Raw genomic sequence first — 19,082 nt, forward strand, 5'->3', positions numbered from 1 at the left:
GCGCCCCGTGAGGCAGGCTCTACCTGACTGCAGACACGTGAAGTGTCACGGTGTTCCGAGGAAACCCGAGCACCCGAGAGGATGTGCAACGGAACGAGCGGTTTCTGTACAGTAGGCTTTATTTGCCTCCTCGTAAGACGCCTCCTGCCCTTGACGCCGCTGGACCCCAAGAGGAGACAAATGGCTGCTACTGCCACTGTGGCCAGACGGGGTCGCCCTCCGCATACCTGACGGCCCGGCCCAGCAGCGCACCCCGGCCAGTAGCCTACCCGACGCGGTCGGTCGTGGGCACTCCTCCGTTTCACGGGAAACGTAGGCAGCGTAACAGAAGGGAAACCTACCTTTGGGGTTTTGACAGTAAGAGCGAGTGTATGTGCTTGAAAGCCCTTAAACACCGTAGTGAATAATTTATTCAATCAGCAAATGTTTGCTCAGTGTCTATTGTGTGTGTAACTAGGATTAGGCTACATACAGCCTTGATCAGCTCAGACGCCATGCCTGTCTTCGTGGAACTTGCAGAGTACCATACACTCATCTTTAGTATATACACTGCATGTGACTTCGCTATAGTTTCTGGACCATAAAATGGCTTGGATGGTAAGCCTCTTCCTATATCGAACAGCCCTTCAGTGGTAGAGGAAGAAACACTACGTTCAATTCATGTAATCTCTACATATTGGAGAAGAAAGGCCCTTTTCTTTTCCTAAAAGTTAATTATGGCTATATCCCCAACAGCTGGCAGAGAGAAGGGACCACAGCTTGCAAAACTGTGCTCTCTGCCTGAGATCTAAACTGACTGAATTCCATAATTCGGAGACTTTCTGGGTTGAAAAAGAAGTCAACTATGACCTTACAAAACATGAAAGCCTATCAAAACAGGAGCTAAGCAGCAGTAGTAATAGAAGTAACTGTTTCAAGCTTTCTTAAACTATTCTATACCAGACAGGGTGACACACCAGCAAAGAATGGATTAAGGGTAGTACCTCCCCAGCAGGCGTATTTCACATTGCATCAAGTCATGGCCATTTAACTAAGGTAGGATTGATACGGACAGAATTCAGAGGCTAATAGGTGAAATAGAATGCAAGTCTTTGCATCATGCTTACTAATGTGTCATTGGCCAAAGCAAGTCATATGACCAAACTCAGACTCTGTGTAGGAGGGGCCCATAAGAGGCCAGGAATATGAGAAGGTGTGGTTCATTGGGGCGGGGGGGGGGGGGTCACTTAGATTAAGGACAGACCACCTTAATCCAGGTATTAATAGTTAAACATTACTTCCAGAGTGTAGCCCTTTGGAATTCCAATTTGAAGTCTTTCTTCCTCAGGCCCTGAACTCAAATTTTTCACCTTCCATTCCCTACCCACTTCCCCTGAGGCAGTTGAAAATTCTAGCTAGTTCTCAGCCTCTACTACTTTCAGAACATCAATCGCCCCAGAGAGAAAAATGGCACCAGGTTCTTGACTCACCACTCTTGGATCTAGGTTCCTCAGACTGTTAAAGGTTTACTACTCCAGAAGAGGTATTTTCCACAAGGTCCACCCCAAACGTGATCCCTGGAAGATAATGGGATAAAGAAGGTCCTCCTACAGAACAAAATCAGGAACTGACAGATTAAATGACCAAGGGCATAGATTTCTTGCTAGTTACCTAACAAGATACGTGATGTTGTGTGTACCAGTGCTCACTGTGTATTTCCCATTTTCCCCTTTTCTGATGAGACTTTTACCACCATCCTGTACCTTGTCTATCCACCGTTACTTATTAGGAGTACGAGGCAAATAACTTTTCTTTAAAAGTTGGTTCCCAGAGCATGAAGAGCCACACAATGGGAGTATTCCATATCATTGGAACTTCTGGATCCTGGACTGTGAGCTCATTACAATAACTGGATGAAACTTTGAGATTGTTTCTCTTAGGGAGGGGATTAAGTATATTCCTTATATGAGAAGAGGGTTAGCAGATACTAATGATTGCCCCTTCCTTATCAGAAAGAGCCTGATACTTTTTAGAGGAAGGGGGAGGGCTAGCAATGTGGCTAGCCAAAAAACTAATTTTCCTAGATTTCATACTCTTATGAGTGGCCATGGCATATAATTCTAGACACATGGTGAAGATTTCTAGAAAACCACTTCTTCCTTAACATACATAGACACCCCTTCCGTTTCTTCTTTTCTTCTTTCTCCTATAACACAATGTAAGGATGGAGATGGAGCCTCATGACAAAAATGAAAGTGAACATGATGTGGGAAATATAAAGAAGAGATCCCCAAGATAAGGATTCTGGAGCAGAAAGGTAGGAATCTGAGTCATTCATGATATCTTGAAGCTGCAGCAGCAGTCCTAGACTGGCTACCCCTGAACTCATTGTAACCCCAATTTGGTTAGACTGTTTTCTGTTATGTGCAGCCAAACATGTTCTTAGCTAATACATAAACTATGATAAGTTACCTTCTAACTAGTCTTCTTGCTTGGAAGCTCTATCAATTAGATAGCAACATGACCTTATGTCAGAAATATAAGCTGTCACAAAGTAATACATCAACTCCTATAACATTCCCTGCCAGTTTCACAGGTATACCAAATTGTATAATTAAGAAATAGGTTTGTTAAAGAAAAAATAGAAAGTAGAGAGGAGACAAGAATACCCATAGTTGAACCTTCTAAAGTCCTATTTTAACATTTTGCTGTGGTCTGTTTTATTCAAAGGTTTTTTTTTTCTATCATTATTATTGTATTTTCGTATTTTTAACACTATAAATAGCTTTCCATGTTAACACAATCTTTTGAACAAATAGCCGTTTAATAGTCTGTAACTATAACAAGTTTTACTTTACTGGGTCCTTGTCATAGAACTTGTCAATTCACTTTTTTTAAAAAAAATCATTTATTCACTGAGTATCTACCACATTCAAGTCACTGGATTAAATATTGTAAGTAAACATACATGAATAAGTGGCTCCTCTCAAATATTCTTCAAAACTACAAAAGAAACCTATACATGCAACATATAGGGTATAGGTAGGTGTACACTTTTTATTTACATATGGCCCTAAGACATTTAATTCTTTTTAAATATATTTATAGGATTGAAACGTTCTAATTCCTTTCTGTGTATTCCTTTTGTCGCTAATTTCTGTTACCCGTGTCCACGGGATTTGCCTTGGCATGGCTGATCAATTCAGTAGAGCACTTCCAATGAACAACTTATTCATCCAAAAGCCAAGACTACTTACTGGAAATTTCAGGTGACCCAAGGCCTCCCATTTTTTCCCTCCCATTTTTATTAACATAAGACATGCTATAAAGTATAAGTAACAGTATCTGTTGCTTTCTGTTTTCACAATTATTAGTAATAGTTAATTCCCCAACATCCTTATGGTAGAAAGATAATCATTTCTGGTTACCACACCGAGAAGGAAACAGTGACTAATGTGACTCAGCACAGTGAAAGACTCGAGATTTGAAAACAGAGGCCTTAGCTCTTAGCAATGCTATACTGAGATTACATGGAGAACACAACCAACTTGCATAAATGGCAGACTGACAATTCCTTATCTGTGAGTGCTAAGTCCAGGCTATAATGTTTTCTGACTATGTATATAAAGACAACTTATTATTTAACTTAAATGAAATTCATATGTGAATGTATCTAATATAGTCAAAGTGAAAGAAAAGTCGAACTTCTTATCTAGACAAAAGAATTACTATTGTTTTTAAACATACAATCTATTAATGGGTCAGCCCCTGGAACTTACCTAACTTCCCTTTGAGGGGGTGCTGCATGCTTGGCATTCTAGAACAAGAAAAGTTTTGGGCTGAAATTTATTTACGTCAAGTGGGTTTAAAAAAAATTTTTTTTAACGTTTATTTATTTTTGAGACAGAGAATGAATGAGGGAGAGTCAGAGTGAGGGAGACACAGAATCCGAAACAGGCTCCAGGCTCTGAGCTGTCAGCACAGAGCCCGACGCGGGGCTCAAACTCACGGGCCGCGAGATCATGACCTGAGCCGAAGTCGGACACTTAACCGACTGAGCCACCCAGGCGCCCCTCAGGTGGGTTTTAAATATGGTGTTGATGCACAAAGATTGGAAAATGCTGCTAGAGGATATGTCAGAGAAACTAAAGGTGTAGGGAATTTAATCAGCATGAAATAAGGGTGAATTAATTCAAAGTTCAGAGGTAGGTTGGTTTAGAGCCAGACATGAACATGCTTTGATAAATGTGAACTTAAGATTCATATTTTCATAAAGTGATAAAATATTAACCTTAAGGACTATTTCCAAATTTTAAAAATATTTCTCCTTTGTAATCTCTTTCTTGAGACTCACTTTTCTCCACCTCTGCTGAGGCATTAAGGTACCTCTGTCTGGGAAAGGTGAAGATACAAGGCCTAGAGAAAATTAAGCATAAAATAGGAATAGCCTGAGTTCTAAAATGTTTGTGCCAGATCACAAACTATTCTGTTTATCTAAGATTTGCATTTGTCAACTGCCTAATCATCTGCTCAACTGTTCTTCTTACAGGATGCATGACAATCAAGTGTGCTCTTCAATCCCCTTCAAGTTTTGGACCTGTTGTGTAATTCCTACAGCACATAATCAAAGTGCTATTTGATCTAACTGGTTTGGGGTCTATATACAATGATCCCCTTGGAGGAGTCCCCAGATGTTTTCCAGATCATTCATTCCGTTGATTCAGTACAATTTATTGGGTGTGTGTGTGCCAGGTACTAGTTATGCAATGATGACTAAGATAGTCCCTATTCTCTGTCAGCTTCTTATAGTAAAGTCTGTGAACTGACCACACAGATGACCTGCAGAAGTCTGCTGCAGATTCTCCTGCCCTATTCCAGACCTCCTGAACCCAAATCTCAGAGGCAAGGGATTCTGCGCTTTGAAGATGTTCCCTAGGTACTGTTGCTTTAGGAGTTCATAATCTTTTAAAACACTTGAGATAGTGGGAGATCGGGAGGGGACAGAGACTTGGGGGGAGGGGGAAGGTATGGCCAAATAGGAAAACAAACAAATACACTATAGTGTGTTAAGTGCTAAAATAGAGGTATACAGGCAAAGTGCTGAGAATATATGAGGAGGAGTTAAGCCTAACTGCATAATGTCAGAGGAGAGAATTGCCAACAGGAGATTTCTTAAAGTAGCTAGAATTATTATTCTTTAGCATGTTAAGAAACTCACTTGTCTACTTGGAGTACAACTAAAAAAAACGCAATTACTTTTTGAAAATGAATTCCCAATTAAAGATGATCTTGAAAATCATGTTCAGAGATCCATCTGAGTTAACAGCATTTCTACTTGTAGGAGTTTATCTTAAGGATATAATTAGGGTGGGGCTTCTGGGAGGCTCAGTTGGTTAAGTGTCCAACTCTTGATTTCTGCTTAGGTCATGATCTCACAGTTCATGAGATTGAGCCCTATGTCAGGCTCCATGCTGACAGTGCAAAGCCTGCTTGGGATTCTCTCTCTCTCTGTCTCTCTCCCTCTCTCTCTCCTCCTCCTCCCCCCGCCATGTGCACTCTCTGCTCCTCCCCCACGTGCACGCTCTCAGAAAATAAATAAACTTTAGGGGGAAGGAAAAGGCTATAATTAGGGTATAAGCACAGGCTTGGTTACAAAGCTGTTCCCTGCAAATAAATCGTGCCCAAGTGCTCATTTTCATCAAGTCCCAGAATCAGTTCTCTGTGGGACAACTTTCCTGTCCCCACTCATACCGAGGCCATGATAGTTTCCTTTTCTGCTCTTCAGACTCTACAAAGCCAATACACAAGATTTTGTTTAGTAACAAAAATGGAATTTAGGAATTTAATTCATCAGGAGCCCTGGCTAGCCACATTGGGCAGTATCGTGTACACAATATCAGTTTTCGCGTTGATGTCTAAACTTCAATAATGGTGATTTGGCACACTGGCACACTAGCCATTCATTGAGGAAAGATGGTTTTCATGCCTACCTGCCTTTTGTTTGGACTCCCACTAGGCAGATGTCTCCTGGACATAGGTTTTCAGTTTGGCCTACACATGAGAATTACTGGAGCCACTTTAAAAATGAACATCACTAGTCTCTACACAAGACCAGTCAAATCAGAATCTCTCAGGTGGGGCTTGTGCTTGTGAACAGGAACTATATTTATTTATTTTTTTCCTAATTCCCAGGAAAACACTTGACATAATCAGATAGTTATGACCCCAACTCATTCATTCGTTTGTTTATTCATTGCCAAACACTTGAGCATGTGTTCTAGGCACTTTTAAGCGCTAGGGACAGAGCAGAGAATAAAATGGTCAACTCTTATCAACATTCTAATGGGAAGAAATAGACAAGTAGTATCAGGTGATGATGAAAGCTCTAAAAATAAGACACGGTAAGGGTGTACAACCACATAATTTATCAAATAAAAACACTTTGAGAATAATTATTTATAATTATGCCAAGATAATGCAGATGAAACCAGGACTGCCCTGGATAAACTGAGATACATAGTCATTCTGGCTAAGGTATTAAAAACCTATAAGGGAATGAGGTGCTTTTTAAAAATGATGTGCTGTGCAGGGAAGGCATTTCGTAAATGAAAACATTTAAGCAGAAGCCTGAGGGAGATACAGGAGCTGGCCATGAAAATATTAGAGTAAGAGCATTCCAGGTAAACAGAACAGCATATGCAGAGGCTCTGAGGTAGAGGTAAGCTTGGCATCCCAGAGGAAAATTACAGAAACCAGTTTGATTGGAACGAACAAAATAGAGTTCTGTTGAAGAAGTCAAAGGAGTGGCCAGATTTCATACCTTTTAGGCCCATGGTAAGGACTCTGGATTCTACATTGACACAGAAAGCTATATAATTTACTACATAATTTACATTTTAAAAGGATAACTCTGGTTGCTGTCTGTAGAAGAACCTTGTAAGATGGCAGAAGTGAAAGCAGGAAGATCAGTTAACAGTCTAGAGAAGAGATTATTGTGGTTCAACAAGTGTGGTAACCATGATAGTGATAAGATGTGATTAGATTCTGGATATGTGTTGAGGGTAGAGCTGAGAGGATTTGCTATTGAATTAGGTATGGGTTATGGGGGAAACTGAAGACACAGGAATGACCCCTCACTTTGTAGCTTGAGCAGTTAGAAGAATGTAGTTGTCATTCATTGAGATGGTGCAGACTGTGGGAAGCAGACTTTTGAGAGCAAGGGGAAACAGTGTAGTTTTGGACATGTTAATATTGAGACATAATAGGGATGCTTGGGTGACTCAGTTGGTTAAGTGTCCGACTCTTGGTTTCAGCTCAGGTCATGATCTCACAGTTTGTGAGGTTGAGCCCTCCATTGGGCTCCATGCTGACAGAGCAGAACCTGCTTGGGATTCTCTCTCTCCCTCTCTCTCTGCCCCTCCCCTCTCTTTAAATGAATAAATAAACAAACAAACATTAAAACAAAGATTGAGATACAATAGATATCGAAGTAGAGATGGTTACAAGGCAGTTGGAAAATGAAGACTAGCGCTTAGGGGAGAAGCTACATTGCTTGCTACCATGTCTAAGAACATCCGCATTTCTAAACCTACAGAACAAACACACTGATTGCTTCATTTGACAAGGTTAATTAGGAGGGCTTAAAAATATATCTTTTTAAATAAGTACTGGGCTGTATTCTGCATTTGCAGAGGAAGGAGATTTATTTTCACAAAGCCTGGAAGTGAGGTGTTGTCCAGTGGTGATGTGTCCACTTGTTTCTCCAACAAAGGTAAAGTCTAATTCCTATAAACCTAAGCTAACTTATAGTTCCTATTACCCAACTTTGTCAGTGAAGATCCCACGCAGGGAAGCTGACTGAATAAGAAATTACTTTGAGGCTAAAGAAGTGGAACAGTTGACATTTATTTATATGTTCTATGGATTTAGAGGGAAAGAATAGCCAACTCCAAGTCAAGCATATTAAAATATGAAAATTAAAAAGTCAGTGAAGGCTCATACAAGTTTCTAGTAATGTAAGCATACATCTCATTCTGAAGCAAAATCTTATATTATCAATTAGAGTTCCCATTATTTATTGACTACTTGCCTACAGACTCTAAAGAAGCAATTGTCTTTCTTTTTCAAATGTAAAACAGATGGAAATTTGCTGTATCAGGAAAATCTATATTAAGCAAAAGAAAATATTTCCAATATTATTTCCTATATTATTTTGATTTCATCTCCTGCCCGAAACTCTTATTTTTCACTTTCTGAGGAGTTAGCTAAATTAGAAGTCAAGAATCTGAATGACTTTTCTCAATAATAAGCATGTTTACACTGAAGCCAAAGTAACCTCTTGGTTTTAAAGTTTTGCCAAGTCACCAAAAAACAATGTTTCTTTGGTTAAAAATAAAGCTCTTTTGATGTGAAATCAATGAGACCATAAGAAAAAAGAAAACTGACTTTTTTTTTTTTTTTTTTAAATCAGGCTTCAAAGTTAAAAACCAGGAAAGTTTAGCTGCATCACCAAAACTCTAGGTGCAGTCCTGTTGTTGGGCTATTTGCATAGATAAATGGCCCAGAAAAGGATTTGTTGATTGATGATCATTTTTATTCATTTATGGAATACCTGCCGTAAGTAGTTACTGGGCATGCAATGGTTAGCAAAACAGACAAAATCCCTGCTTTCATTTAGCATATGGAAGAAGACAAATTTTACTCAAATAGTTACTCAGATCAACATATAATTACAGACTTCAGTAAATGCTTTGAAGAAGAACAGGATGCCATGACAGAGACCAACTTAGGCTAGGGGAGCCAGGAAGGGCATCTTTGGTGAAGAAAGATTTGGCTGAGTTCTTTCTTAATTTTTTTTTTTAACATTTATTCATTTTTTGAGGGACAGAGAGAGAGCACAAGCAGGGGAGGGGCAGAGAGAGGGGGAGACACGGAATCCGAAGCAGGCTCCAGGCTCTGTCTGAGCTGTCAGCACAGAGCTTGATGCCAGGCTGGAACTCATGAAATGCAAGATCATGACCTGAGCCAAAGTTGGGTGCTTAACCAACTGAGCCACCCAGGCACCCCACATTTGGCTGAGTTCTGATGATTCAGCATTAACTAGATCAGAGGGAGATGGGCAGGGGCAGTTAACAATGATCAGGGGATGGGAACAGCAAGTGCAAAGCCAGAATTGTGAAGGTGTGGCATGCAGAAGAGAGCTCCTGGGTCTGGAAAGTAGAAAGTGAGAAGGAGAGTGGTTGGAGATAATCTAGAGATGTAGACTTTCAGGCCTAATTAAGGATTCTAAAGAAAAATAGGGGCGCCTGACTGGCTCAGTTGGTACAGCATACAACTCTTGATCTCGGGGTTGTGAGTTCAAGACCCACACTGGGTATAGAGATTACTTAAAAACTTCAGGGGCATCTGGGTGGCTTAGTCAGTTAAGCATCCAACTTTGGCTCAGGTCATGATCTCACAGTTCATGAGCTTGAGCCCCATGTTGGACTCTGTGCTGACAGCTCAGAGCCTGGAGCCTGCTTTGGATTCTTTGTCTGCCTCTTCTCTGCCCATCCCCCACTTACGCTCTCTCTCTCTCTCTCTCTCTCTCTCTCTCTCTCTCAAAAAAAAAAAAATAAAGATTAAAAAAATTTTTTTAAGTATTTATAAAAAGAAGACAAAAATAGGCAGTCATTGAAATGTTTTAATTAGGAAAATGACATGACCATATTTTTATTTTTAAAAGTCAACTCTGGGGGTGCGCCTGGGTGGCTCAGCCAGTTAAGCATCTGACTTCAGCTCAGGTCATGATCTTGCAATCTGTGAGTTCAAGGCCCTCATCAGGCTCTGTGCTGACAGCTCAGAGCCTGGAGCCTGCTTCAGATTCTGGGTCTGTCTCTGTGATTCTCTGTTTCTGCCCCCCCCCCCCCCCCCATTCTTGCTCTCTCTCTCTTTCTCAGTCTCAAAAATAAATAAACATTTTAAGAAAAAGTTTAAAAGTCAACTCTGGGGTAAAGTGAACTTTCACTTCCAGTAACAGATTTGGTAATTCAGGCTAATATTCTTACTGAGGAAATCCACGTAAGTTGGACAAAATATTTTAAAAATCATTCTAGGAGCTAACATGAAGAATGAATGTAACAAGATCTGAGAGAAAGAAACCCAGAGAGGTGAGAATATTTAGAGCCACTTTTCCCAAAGAGGTGGCGGAGAAGCTGAACCAAACTTTTGACAGATTAACAGGGGAAGGGGTATAAAAGTTGAAGTTTGAGGAAGGTCAAGGGGCGTGACAACACGCAATAAGTTGGGAACCAAAGGACTACATTGGCAGTAATGGTAAACTAGAAATAGACTATCCCTTCTAGCTTCAAATCCTCTCAGGTCCCTCAATTGGATTAAGGTGATCTAGGATTGCTAGTGACCTTAATCTTTTGCCAGAAGCAAATATAAACCCTCCTTGGCCAAAGATATTATTTTAGACCTCAAACTATTTTTACAGTTATCTAAATGCAATATCTGACATTCACTTAAAAATAATCAGATAAGCATTCACAAACTGATGGGATATGTCAAAGGACACAGAAGAATCCATGAGTTGATAAAAATACTCAAACAAAGGGCAAAGAGAGGAGGGAAAACTCTTCTTTACAGAGGAATGCCAGTTAATAATGTAGATGGATTGATAGCATTAAAAAATAATTTTGTAACCACCAGAATAGTAAGTGATAAGGAAATGCTTATTAATGGATGTTAACACCACTGGGTAAACAATTGGAAAATAGGATATCCACATAGTCTCCAAGTATCTTCTTATGTATTATTAATAACAAAAGGAAAGAGGTATTTTGACAGTAGAGAAGTCTGATACACACCACCTTAACGAAATGATCACACTTAAAATGACCATTAACTGACATTATATGCCTTCTGATATGGTGAACAGAGGAGGACAAACCATCATCAATGTATTATTCTTATAAAGTATATATACATAAATAGGTTTTTTAATTTGGCAAGTGTATACTGAAGTCTAATTGCAGAAAATTAGACTTGTTTTAGGAGCTGTGGAGAATAAGACCGAAGATAGTATAGTAATGTCTTCTTTAAATTCAAGTTTATAAGCTAGTTGGTAAGATAAGCCATCCAATGTAATTATATTACAAGAATTATTTTATTTGCCAAGATTTCAAAGATTTTTTTCAAATGCCTACCTGGTCATCCAAGACTCTAGCACTCTCCTGTATAAACTATTGTCAATTGTCAATAGAAACAGTTATAACTCTGAAAGTAGTGCTTTCATTAGGACAATTTGATTTGGAAATCTTTAATTTTGCCCACTGAGCTATATATAGGTCAATTTACTTCAACAAAATGTCAGAGTCTGTTATGCCTTGGGAACTTTATGGGCACTGGGCATACATCTTCAGAGTACTTTGCTAAAAGGCAAATCGTCCCCTGGGAGATGTATCTTTTTAAACTGCTGGTAGTCATTTCAATTTTAGTTTAAGGACTTTCCATCTTGAGAGTAGATTTTGATTGGGATAGAGAACATGAGGGCATTTGAGCACCCAAGGCATAAAAAGAGAGGTTTTCTTTGAAACAATCGAGTGAAGAAAATGGATGATGATTTTCTGTTATTGTTAAGAAAGTATGGGAGAGTTGAGGGATTTAGTTGTGGAGTTATTTCATTTTTTTTTTTTTTTTTTTTTTGCAGAGAAGAAGATTGGTTGGTTACATGTTGGATGGTTAAGGAGAGAGGTTAAAGAGTAAAAGGGAGAGAAGAACATTACAGAAATTTAACCATACCTTGCCATAGCTACCTAGAACCTGTCTGGGGAGTAGGAGTAGGGCAGGTGGAAGAAACCAGTTCTAGAACATCAATATTTACTCTAAGCAAGAGAAAATAATCATACAAATCCAAATAATGGAACATTTTAAAGAACTCCTTAAAAATAATAATGTCATAAGAGGAAAAGAAAAAAAAAAAAGCAGCACAACTATTCTAGATTAAAGGAAACCAAAGGTTATGCTTGATCTTTATGTAGATACTGGATATTCAGAAAATGCTATAAAGAATATCATTCAATTAGGGAAATCTGAATATGTGCTGAATATTAGATATATATATTATGGTATCAATATTTAATTTTTTGAGAGTGATGAGAGGTACTGTGATTATGTAGAAGAGTATCTCTGTTCTTAAGATAAAGATACACGTTGAACTATTCAGAGGGTGAAGCACCATGATATCTGTAGAGTCCTTTCAAATAGTTCAGGAAAAAAATATACATATATGCAGTACTCACTTTGCATAGTAGTGCAGCACTCAAGTGACCATGTGAAGTGAAATTATGCTAAGTAATTTTAATTATCAGTGGAAAAAATTACCAGTGTTCCATGAACTTTAAACATTTTTGTCAAAACATTATGATGGCCAGTTATAAATGTAAGAAAGTAAGAAAATAGTAAAACTAATTTTTAATTGGCACACTAGCATTTAAAACAATAGAAACATTGAGGATTGAAGTATTGCATTTCTTTGTGAAAAACTTAAGTATAATTTGAACAGTTCTTCTGATCATACAGCTATTTGGATCAAGCATCTTCTCTGTGCCTTTGCAAATGGTCATACTTCAGAGTTTGGATCAGCTTGCACAAGTTTATCATTTGCGCTTATAATGCTGTGAAATATCTTCAGAAGTTCTTTTGATGTGAAGTTTTTGCCAATGTCACTTCCTCCAAGACATTTTCAAGCTTTTCATCGTAACCACTTTCCTCCTTAATCTCAGTAACTTTGCATCCACTGAGTTCCTCTGGCTGTATATCTAGAGTGTTACTAATGGTGACAGTGTCAATATTCCCAGTTGTCTCTTTTGTACCTCCATTTGTGCTTGATTCAGATTTCACTTTCAGTGTTATCACTTTTAATTTCTTTCCTGCACTTCCATCTTTTTGGCCAATTTCCTCTTTCAAATATCATTTTTGTAAAGGGTCATGTGAGTTTATCATGGGGAGAAAAGGAAGCAACACAATTGCATGCTTTGCTGTCTGTGTTTGAACTGAATAACAGATGTGCAGGGAGGGACCAATCATTGACAAATTTTGAAAGAAGTGTCTTCATTGGGTACTACGACTGATTGTAATGGGATTCTGATAATTATAGAGTGATTTGAAGATTGAAGCTCTGGCAGTGAAGTTGTCCTTTATGCAAGTATAGTTAGTATACTATGGTAACAGAAATTTGAATCATGCCATGTGTAACTGCCTGTATGTGTGTTTGTATACCTAGATATGTGTGTGGATCTCAATAAAGGATATAGAGGTGCCCATTGTTCTATTCTTGTAGCTTTTCTGTAAATTTTAAACTTACCATAATAAAAGTTGGAGGAAGGAAGGAAGTAGGTCATGAGGAGACAAGACAATGCAATAGAAAACCTAGAGAAACAATAGACAATAAAAACAGACCAACAGGATATCCAGAGAATAGAAAAGGCTGTGGAATCAAATTGCCTGGGTTTGAAACCCACTTTATCCATCAGCTCTGTGATCTTGGGCAAGTTATATAATCTCTCTGAATCTGTTTCCTCTTAAAAATAATGGAGATAAAAATATTACCCATTATATGGGACAATATAATGATTGAATAATCTGCATATGTGAAATACTTAGAACAATAGTGGTATATAATAACTATAGTGTAAGCTGTTACAGGCTTGTTAAGATAGGGGAGGCTAGTATGTTTAGACATTAATAAGAATCCAGAAGAGGGAGGTTGAAGTTGCAAGAAGGGACAATTAATGGATATAGTTCAAAAAAAGTGGGAGGAGATGGGGTCCAAAGAAACAGAGGAGTTGGTTTTGGACTAAAGAATATCTCTATTTTAACAGGAGGGGAAGAGAATAGGATGGCTAAAGGTATAGGTTGGGTAATAAATTTGCTAGGGAGAAGGTATTACAAGGCAATGACTTCTGATTTCTCCAGGAAATAAAAGGGGAGTTATTTTTGGAGAGTGAACACTAAGATAGAGGATTAGAAGTTAAAAAGAGTAGGAGGACACTTGAAATGGCCCTTCTAGAGAGCAAGAGAGCAGTTGACCAAAGAAGTATAACAATTGTTAGCAGTGTTGAGGACCAAGAGCTAGTCACCTGAAAATTATAGTCATATCAGCTTGCCCTTTTGTGTTTCTCAGTTGTGGTGCACAGTTGCCTGGGTGCAGGCATGGAGGATATGGGCCGTTGAGTTCATCCAAGCTTGAAGTTTTTCCAGATTGATGTTATGAAACAATAAAGAGACAAAGGAACTTATGGTATTGGCAAGAGGAATACTGAAAGTATGGACCATGAAATCTAATCTGGGAGTAAGAGAAGCAGGAGAAGGCTAGTGATGAGAGAAAGTAAAGGAGACCATGAATCAGAGAAGGCTCCCCTTGAGGTCAAGTAATGGTCCTAATGAGAATTGTTTAACAAGCAAACTAGCCATTTTCTAAATTAGGTTAATCCATCAACCACCTGGAGTCTGTGTAAGCACCGGAGTTGAAAAGTTGAGAGACAAGTTTTCTTTGGAGAACTGTTGGAGTACCCTGGTTTTTTCTTTTTCTTCCCTTCTATCCTAGGTGAAGGGAGTGGTGCCCCTCTTATACCAGGTGAGAGAGATATTTTAAGGAAACCATTGAAGAGCTTCAAATGTGCCTCCTTGAGTTTGAAGAGTGTAAGGGCTGGTAAGAGAAGCTCTTACCAAATTAGGTTTGTGTGGTGGCAGGATGGGATTGAGGGGAGGGCGGTATGTAAAGCTGTATTGGGAGCAGGCTACACACATCCACCAGCAGCTGGGCAAGGGGAAAGTGAGTATTTCTCCTGGGTCAGATGCAGGGCTATGGGAGGAGCCAGTCTGGAGCTATCTCAGGTTGCATGACTAGCTTGAGGGAGTGGCCACAAGATGGCCAGGGGCTGAGGAAGAAATTGTAGGTCAGTGGGAGGTGAGAGACATTGCCTCCATCATGGCAGCTTACTGGAGTGATCCAAGTGGGAAATATCTCTTCAAAACTCACAAAAAATAGCCAAAGGAAAGAGTCAACAATGGGATTCTGCCATCCCAAAGGCTGCAATGATGGATTGTGTCTGTGCCAATCAAGTGAAACCACAACCTCTCCTCTCTCCTCTTGATCCAATCCGGGAGGATACAGAGGCAGTTGAACTGGAATAGGATGGAGAGGAAAGAGAAGCTCTCTCCCTCCACAGGCTTTTCATCGAGCAGCAGGAACAAGATGAGGGAGGAGAGGAGCTTTAGCTTTGAATATGGTTCAAATTCTATTGAACATTTTAATGATTGCACTGAGACTTTTCTTGTGACTGAGAGTTCCAAGAAGAATTTTTATAACCTGAAAGCCAGAAAAGTTAGTGGTCTGCTCTAGTAACAAGGAAAACAAAACAAAAACTAGCTTAGAGAGGGAATTGAAAGGGCAATTGGGAGCAAAAAGGATCTCACCTTATAATTCTGCCCTCTAGAGTTGCAGCTCATTCACTGTAATACTGATTACCCCAGATTAGTGAGATAATGCTGGCAAGGTCCAGAGTGTGGCTGTGGGTGGGGCAGGCTGTGAAGGAGTGGAATAGAAGGTCATTGAGGGTGAAGAGGCCAAGAAATGAGAGGTCTGGTGTTGGATGAGTCATCTTTATGAATGCCAAATTCATAGACTACAAGCTTTGTGCAAGTGGTTCTTAAACTTAGGAGTGTATTAGAATCACCTTGAGGGCCATTGAAAGAGACAGTCTTGTTGAAGTAAGATACGGTCAGGGTTTCTATCTATTTTTACTAAGTTCCCAGGTGATGTGGAATATACAACAAAGTTTGAGAACCACCGCCCAATATTTAGTGGAGAGAAGTAACTGGTTAGTATATAACAGTATCTGCCAGAAGAAAGGAAGAGAGGGTAGTTTAGCCAAATAGCAGGGACCCCTAGGATGCAATTTTTTGTTGCTCTTTTATGGGTAAGAAAGTGGTGGTCTGGAAACAGTAATGGAGACAATAGCTTCCTAACTCATTATCCATAGTTACCACTTTCCTCCCTCCCTCTTTCCTTCTCTTCAGCTCTCTTGTGAAAATTTGTGAGTGTTAGGTGTTGACTTGTGTCTCCTCAAAAAAAAAAAGATATGTTGCAGTCCTAATCTCTAGTACCTTAGGATGTAAACTTATTTGGAAATAGCACCACAAAAATTTAGAAATAGATGTAGTTAAGATAAAGTAATACTAGAGTAGGGTACGCCCCTAATCCAACATAAGTGGTGTCCTTAAAAAAAAAAAAAAAAAAGATGGCCATGTGAAGACACAGAATGCCATGTGATGATGAAAGCAGATATTGGTGTTACACAGCTATAAACTACAGAATATCAAAGGTTTCTGGACAACGACCAGGAGCTAGAAAGAGGAAAAGAAGGATCCTCTTACAAGTTTCAGAAGAAGCAAGGCCATGGTGACACCTTGATTTTGGGGTCCTGACCTCCAGAACTGGGAGACCATACATTTCTGTTGTTTTAAGCCACCCGTTTATGACACTATCGTGGCAGCCGTAGGAAACTAATGCAATGAGATATTCCTTTTTTGATGTGTTATAAATCATCTCTTACATTCTGCCCATGATGTGTCCCTGCCCCTTTCTACTGAACTTACAGTTTCAGGACACAGAGAAACCATATATAAGTCAATGGATGTCACTAGAACAAGAAAAAGTTCACTGCTTCTCCACCTACTTAAGCTGAAATACAATATACTTTGTGTTCTTGTTGGAGTTTTGAGCCCCCACACTGGCTTCTACAATTATTATTGACAAATGAATCAGTTCATACAAGACGGTAACTTATTAGAGTAGGTGTATGTGAAAGTTATTTTGAAAAAAAGGAAAAGAAGCCTATAAAATATATTCATGCGCTGCTCTCACATGAAAGCATTCCCATGAGGAATCTTAAACAGTCTTCATCAAAGGGCTGAAAAACTTCTTGGCAGTTGTATGTAATGGCTTCCATTTCCAAAAGCCCTCCCATCCTCTGATTCTCATAGTTCTTCTCTTTTTCCCAATATTGAAAGAAAATCTTGGGCCATTCCATGGCCCAAGAGCTCACACTAACTGACTCCAGGAAAGACAAAGTTCCATTCACAGCATATCTCATTAAGCTATCTAAAATCTGCCACAGTCCCTAAGAGGGTGGTTCAACCAAGAGGTTGGTTCAAGATATACCTTGCAGCCTAGAAATGCTCCCTCTAGAAATTTAGTTTACAGAAAAACCCCAAAGGGCCAAGTAAAGGACTAAGGTGGCTTGCAGATTCTAGAGAGAGGACAGAATAGTTACTAGGTGAGCTGAGTAGTCCAAGATGAACGTTCAAAAGAGGGATTATGTACTAAATCTTTTACATCAAACCTTAAACATGAGCAGGGTTCATTAAAAAGGCATCTGGGCCAGAGATTCTTGCCCAGCTTTGCACATACATGGTTTCAAACTCTCTCCAGTCATAATCTTGCCTTCTAGACATTTTCACTTGGATGCTCTGCAGCTACGTGAAACTCACCATACCTAAAACCTTAGTGCATCTCAGCCCCGTTTGCCACCCCCATATCTGTCTCCTCTTGAATTTCCTTTTCTTTAAATGTTTATTTATTTTTGAGAGAGAGAGCACAAGCAGGGGAGGGGCAGAAAGGGTGGGGGGACAGAAGATCCGGAGTGGGCTCTGCACTGATAGCAACGAGCCTGATGTGGGGCTCATGCTCACGAACCTTGAGATCATGACATGAGCCAAAGTTGGATGTTCAACCAACTGAGCCACCTAGGCACCCCAAATTCCCTTTTTATATGCTCTCCGCAACTGCCAAAGACTTATGTGCTTGTACTTTCTCAAATGCAACTGTTCCATGTCACCTGTTCTCCAGTCTGTCTTCAGTATCCTTCACATTCCTGAAACTGCCTGCTTAAGACCTCCATGACCCTTGTGGCATCCAGTCTAATAGTCACTTTACTCTCTTCATGCTCCCAGCTCAGTAGTATCAAGCTGCATACTTCTCAGCTGACCATTCTCCTTTCATGACCTCTGGTATATTACACATTGTGGTTTCTTTTCCACTTCCTTTCCCTGTTCCTCTCTGTCTCCTTACATTTTCCTCTTCAGTCTCTAAAATATGGAGTTCCTCTAACATATCTTTAAATACCATCAGTCTATGTTGATCAACCATATATCAAATAGGCTCCAGACTTGTAAATAGTAATTACTAATTTGACATCTCTCTCAATGACTCTCAGCATTCCAGACATAATATAGCCCCAACCAAACTCTTAATTCCCTTTCAAGTCCTCCCAGCTCAACCTGTTCTTCCCCAATCTTCCCAACTCAATAAATGATATTCTATTTCATACAATTGCCCAAGCCAGAAACTTCTTTGTTTTCCTCATCTCCTACAGCTGATCCATCCATAAACCTAATGATTCATCCCTTCACAATAAATGTCAAATGTACTTCTCTTTATCTCCCTTAGACTACTTTGGTCTAAGCCAACACCTGGTCCCCAAACTGATTTCTCTGACACACTTCTTACCACCTTTACCTCAACGCCAGTCTCTTCAGAACAGAGAGTAAACTCTTAAGAGCTTCCAAATATAGCCTACAAGGCCGTGCATGCTTTGGCTTTTGCTGGCCTCTCCAAGCTCATCTTATTCTGTGCTCTCCTGCACCCACAGAACTTAAACCTGCTGTCCTTTCTGTTCCCCAGACCAGCCTAGCTCTTTCCTGCCTGAGGACTTTGCATAAACTGTTCCCTTTCCTGAACACTCTGCCTCCTTCTTTAATGTGTATTCCCTTCACCTAATTACACTCGATATTAGGTACAGGGATTGACATAGAGTAGGCTTTCAGTAAGTATTTCCTGAAATAGGGCAACAAATGGATCTGACCTGAAAATTCCTCCAACAACCCATTGGTTAGTGAGTGGGACAAGGTGAAACCACTTACTCTGTGCCAGAAAATGCCTGTTAGAAAAACAGAATGAAGTTCAGGGATGCCTGGGTGACTCAGTTGGTTAAGCATCCAAGTTCAGCTCAGGTCATGATATGGCGGTTTGTGAGTTCGAGCCCCATGTCGGGCTC

The 19,082-nt window shown here is 39.7% G+C and overlaps 1 long non-coding RNA gene across 6 annotated transcripts in view; it reads left to right on the top strand.

The window, feature by feature from the left end:
* Positions 1-19,082, top strand: part of LOC106969510 (uncharacterized) — a 34,572-nt gene that overhangs the window by 165 nt on the left and 15,325 nt on the right. For 3 of the 6 annotated variants that reach the window (XR_008297896.1, XR_001429355.3, XR_008297897.1), the window contains exons 2-5: positions 2,203-2,296; positions 3,186-3,248; positions 3,887-4,057; positions 4,529-4,915. This is a non-coding gene — a long non-coding RNA (uncharacterized LOC106969510). Of the gene's footprint in view, positions 1-2,202; positions 2,297-3,185; positions 3,249-3,882; positions 4,058-4,528; positions 4,916-19,082 lie in introns of those variants that run through there. The other 3 variants (XR_001429357.3, XR_003420862.2, XR_001429356.3) reach the window with 3 other exon arrangements.

This window comes from Acinonyx jubatus, chromosome C2, assembly GCF_027475565.1.
Source record: "Acinonyx jubatus isolate Ajub_Pintada_27869175 chromosome C2, VMU_Ajub_asm_v1.0, whole genome shotgun sequence".
NCBI classification, from domain to species: domain Eukaryota; kingdom Metazoa; phylum Chordata; class Mammalia; order Carnivora; family Felidae; genus Acinonyx; species Acinonyx jubatus.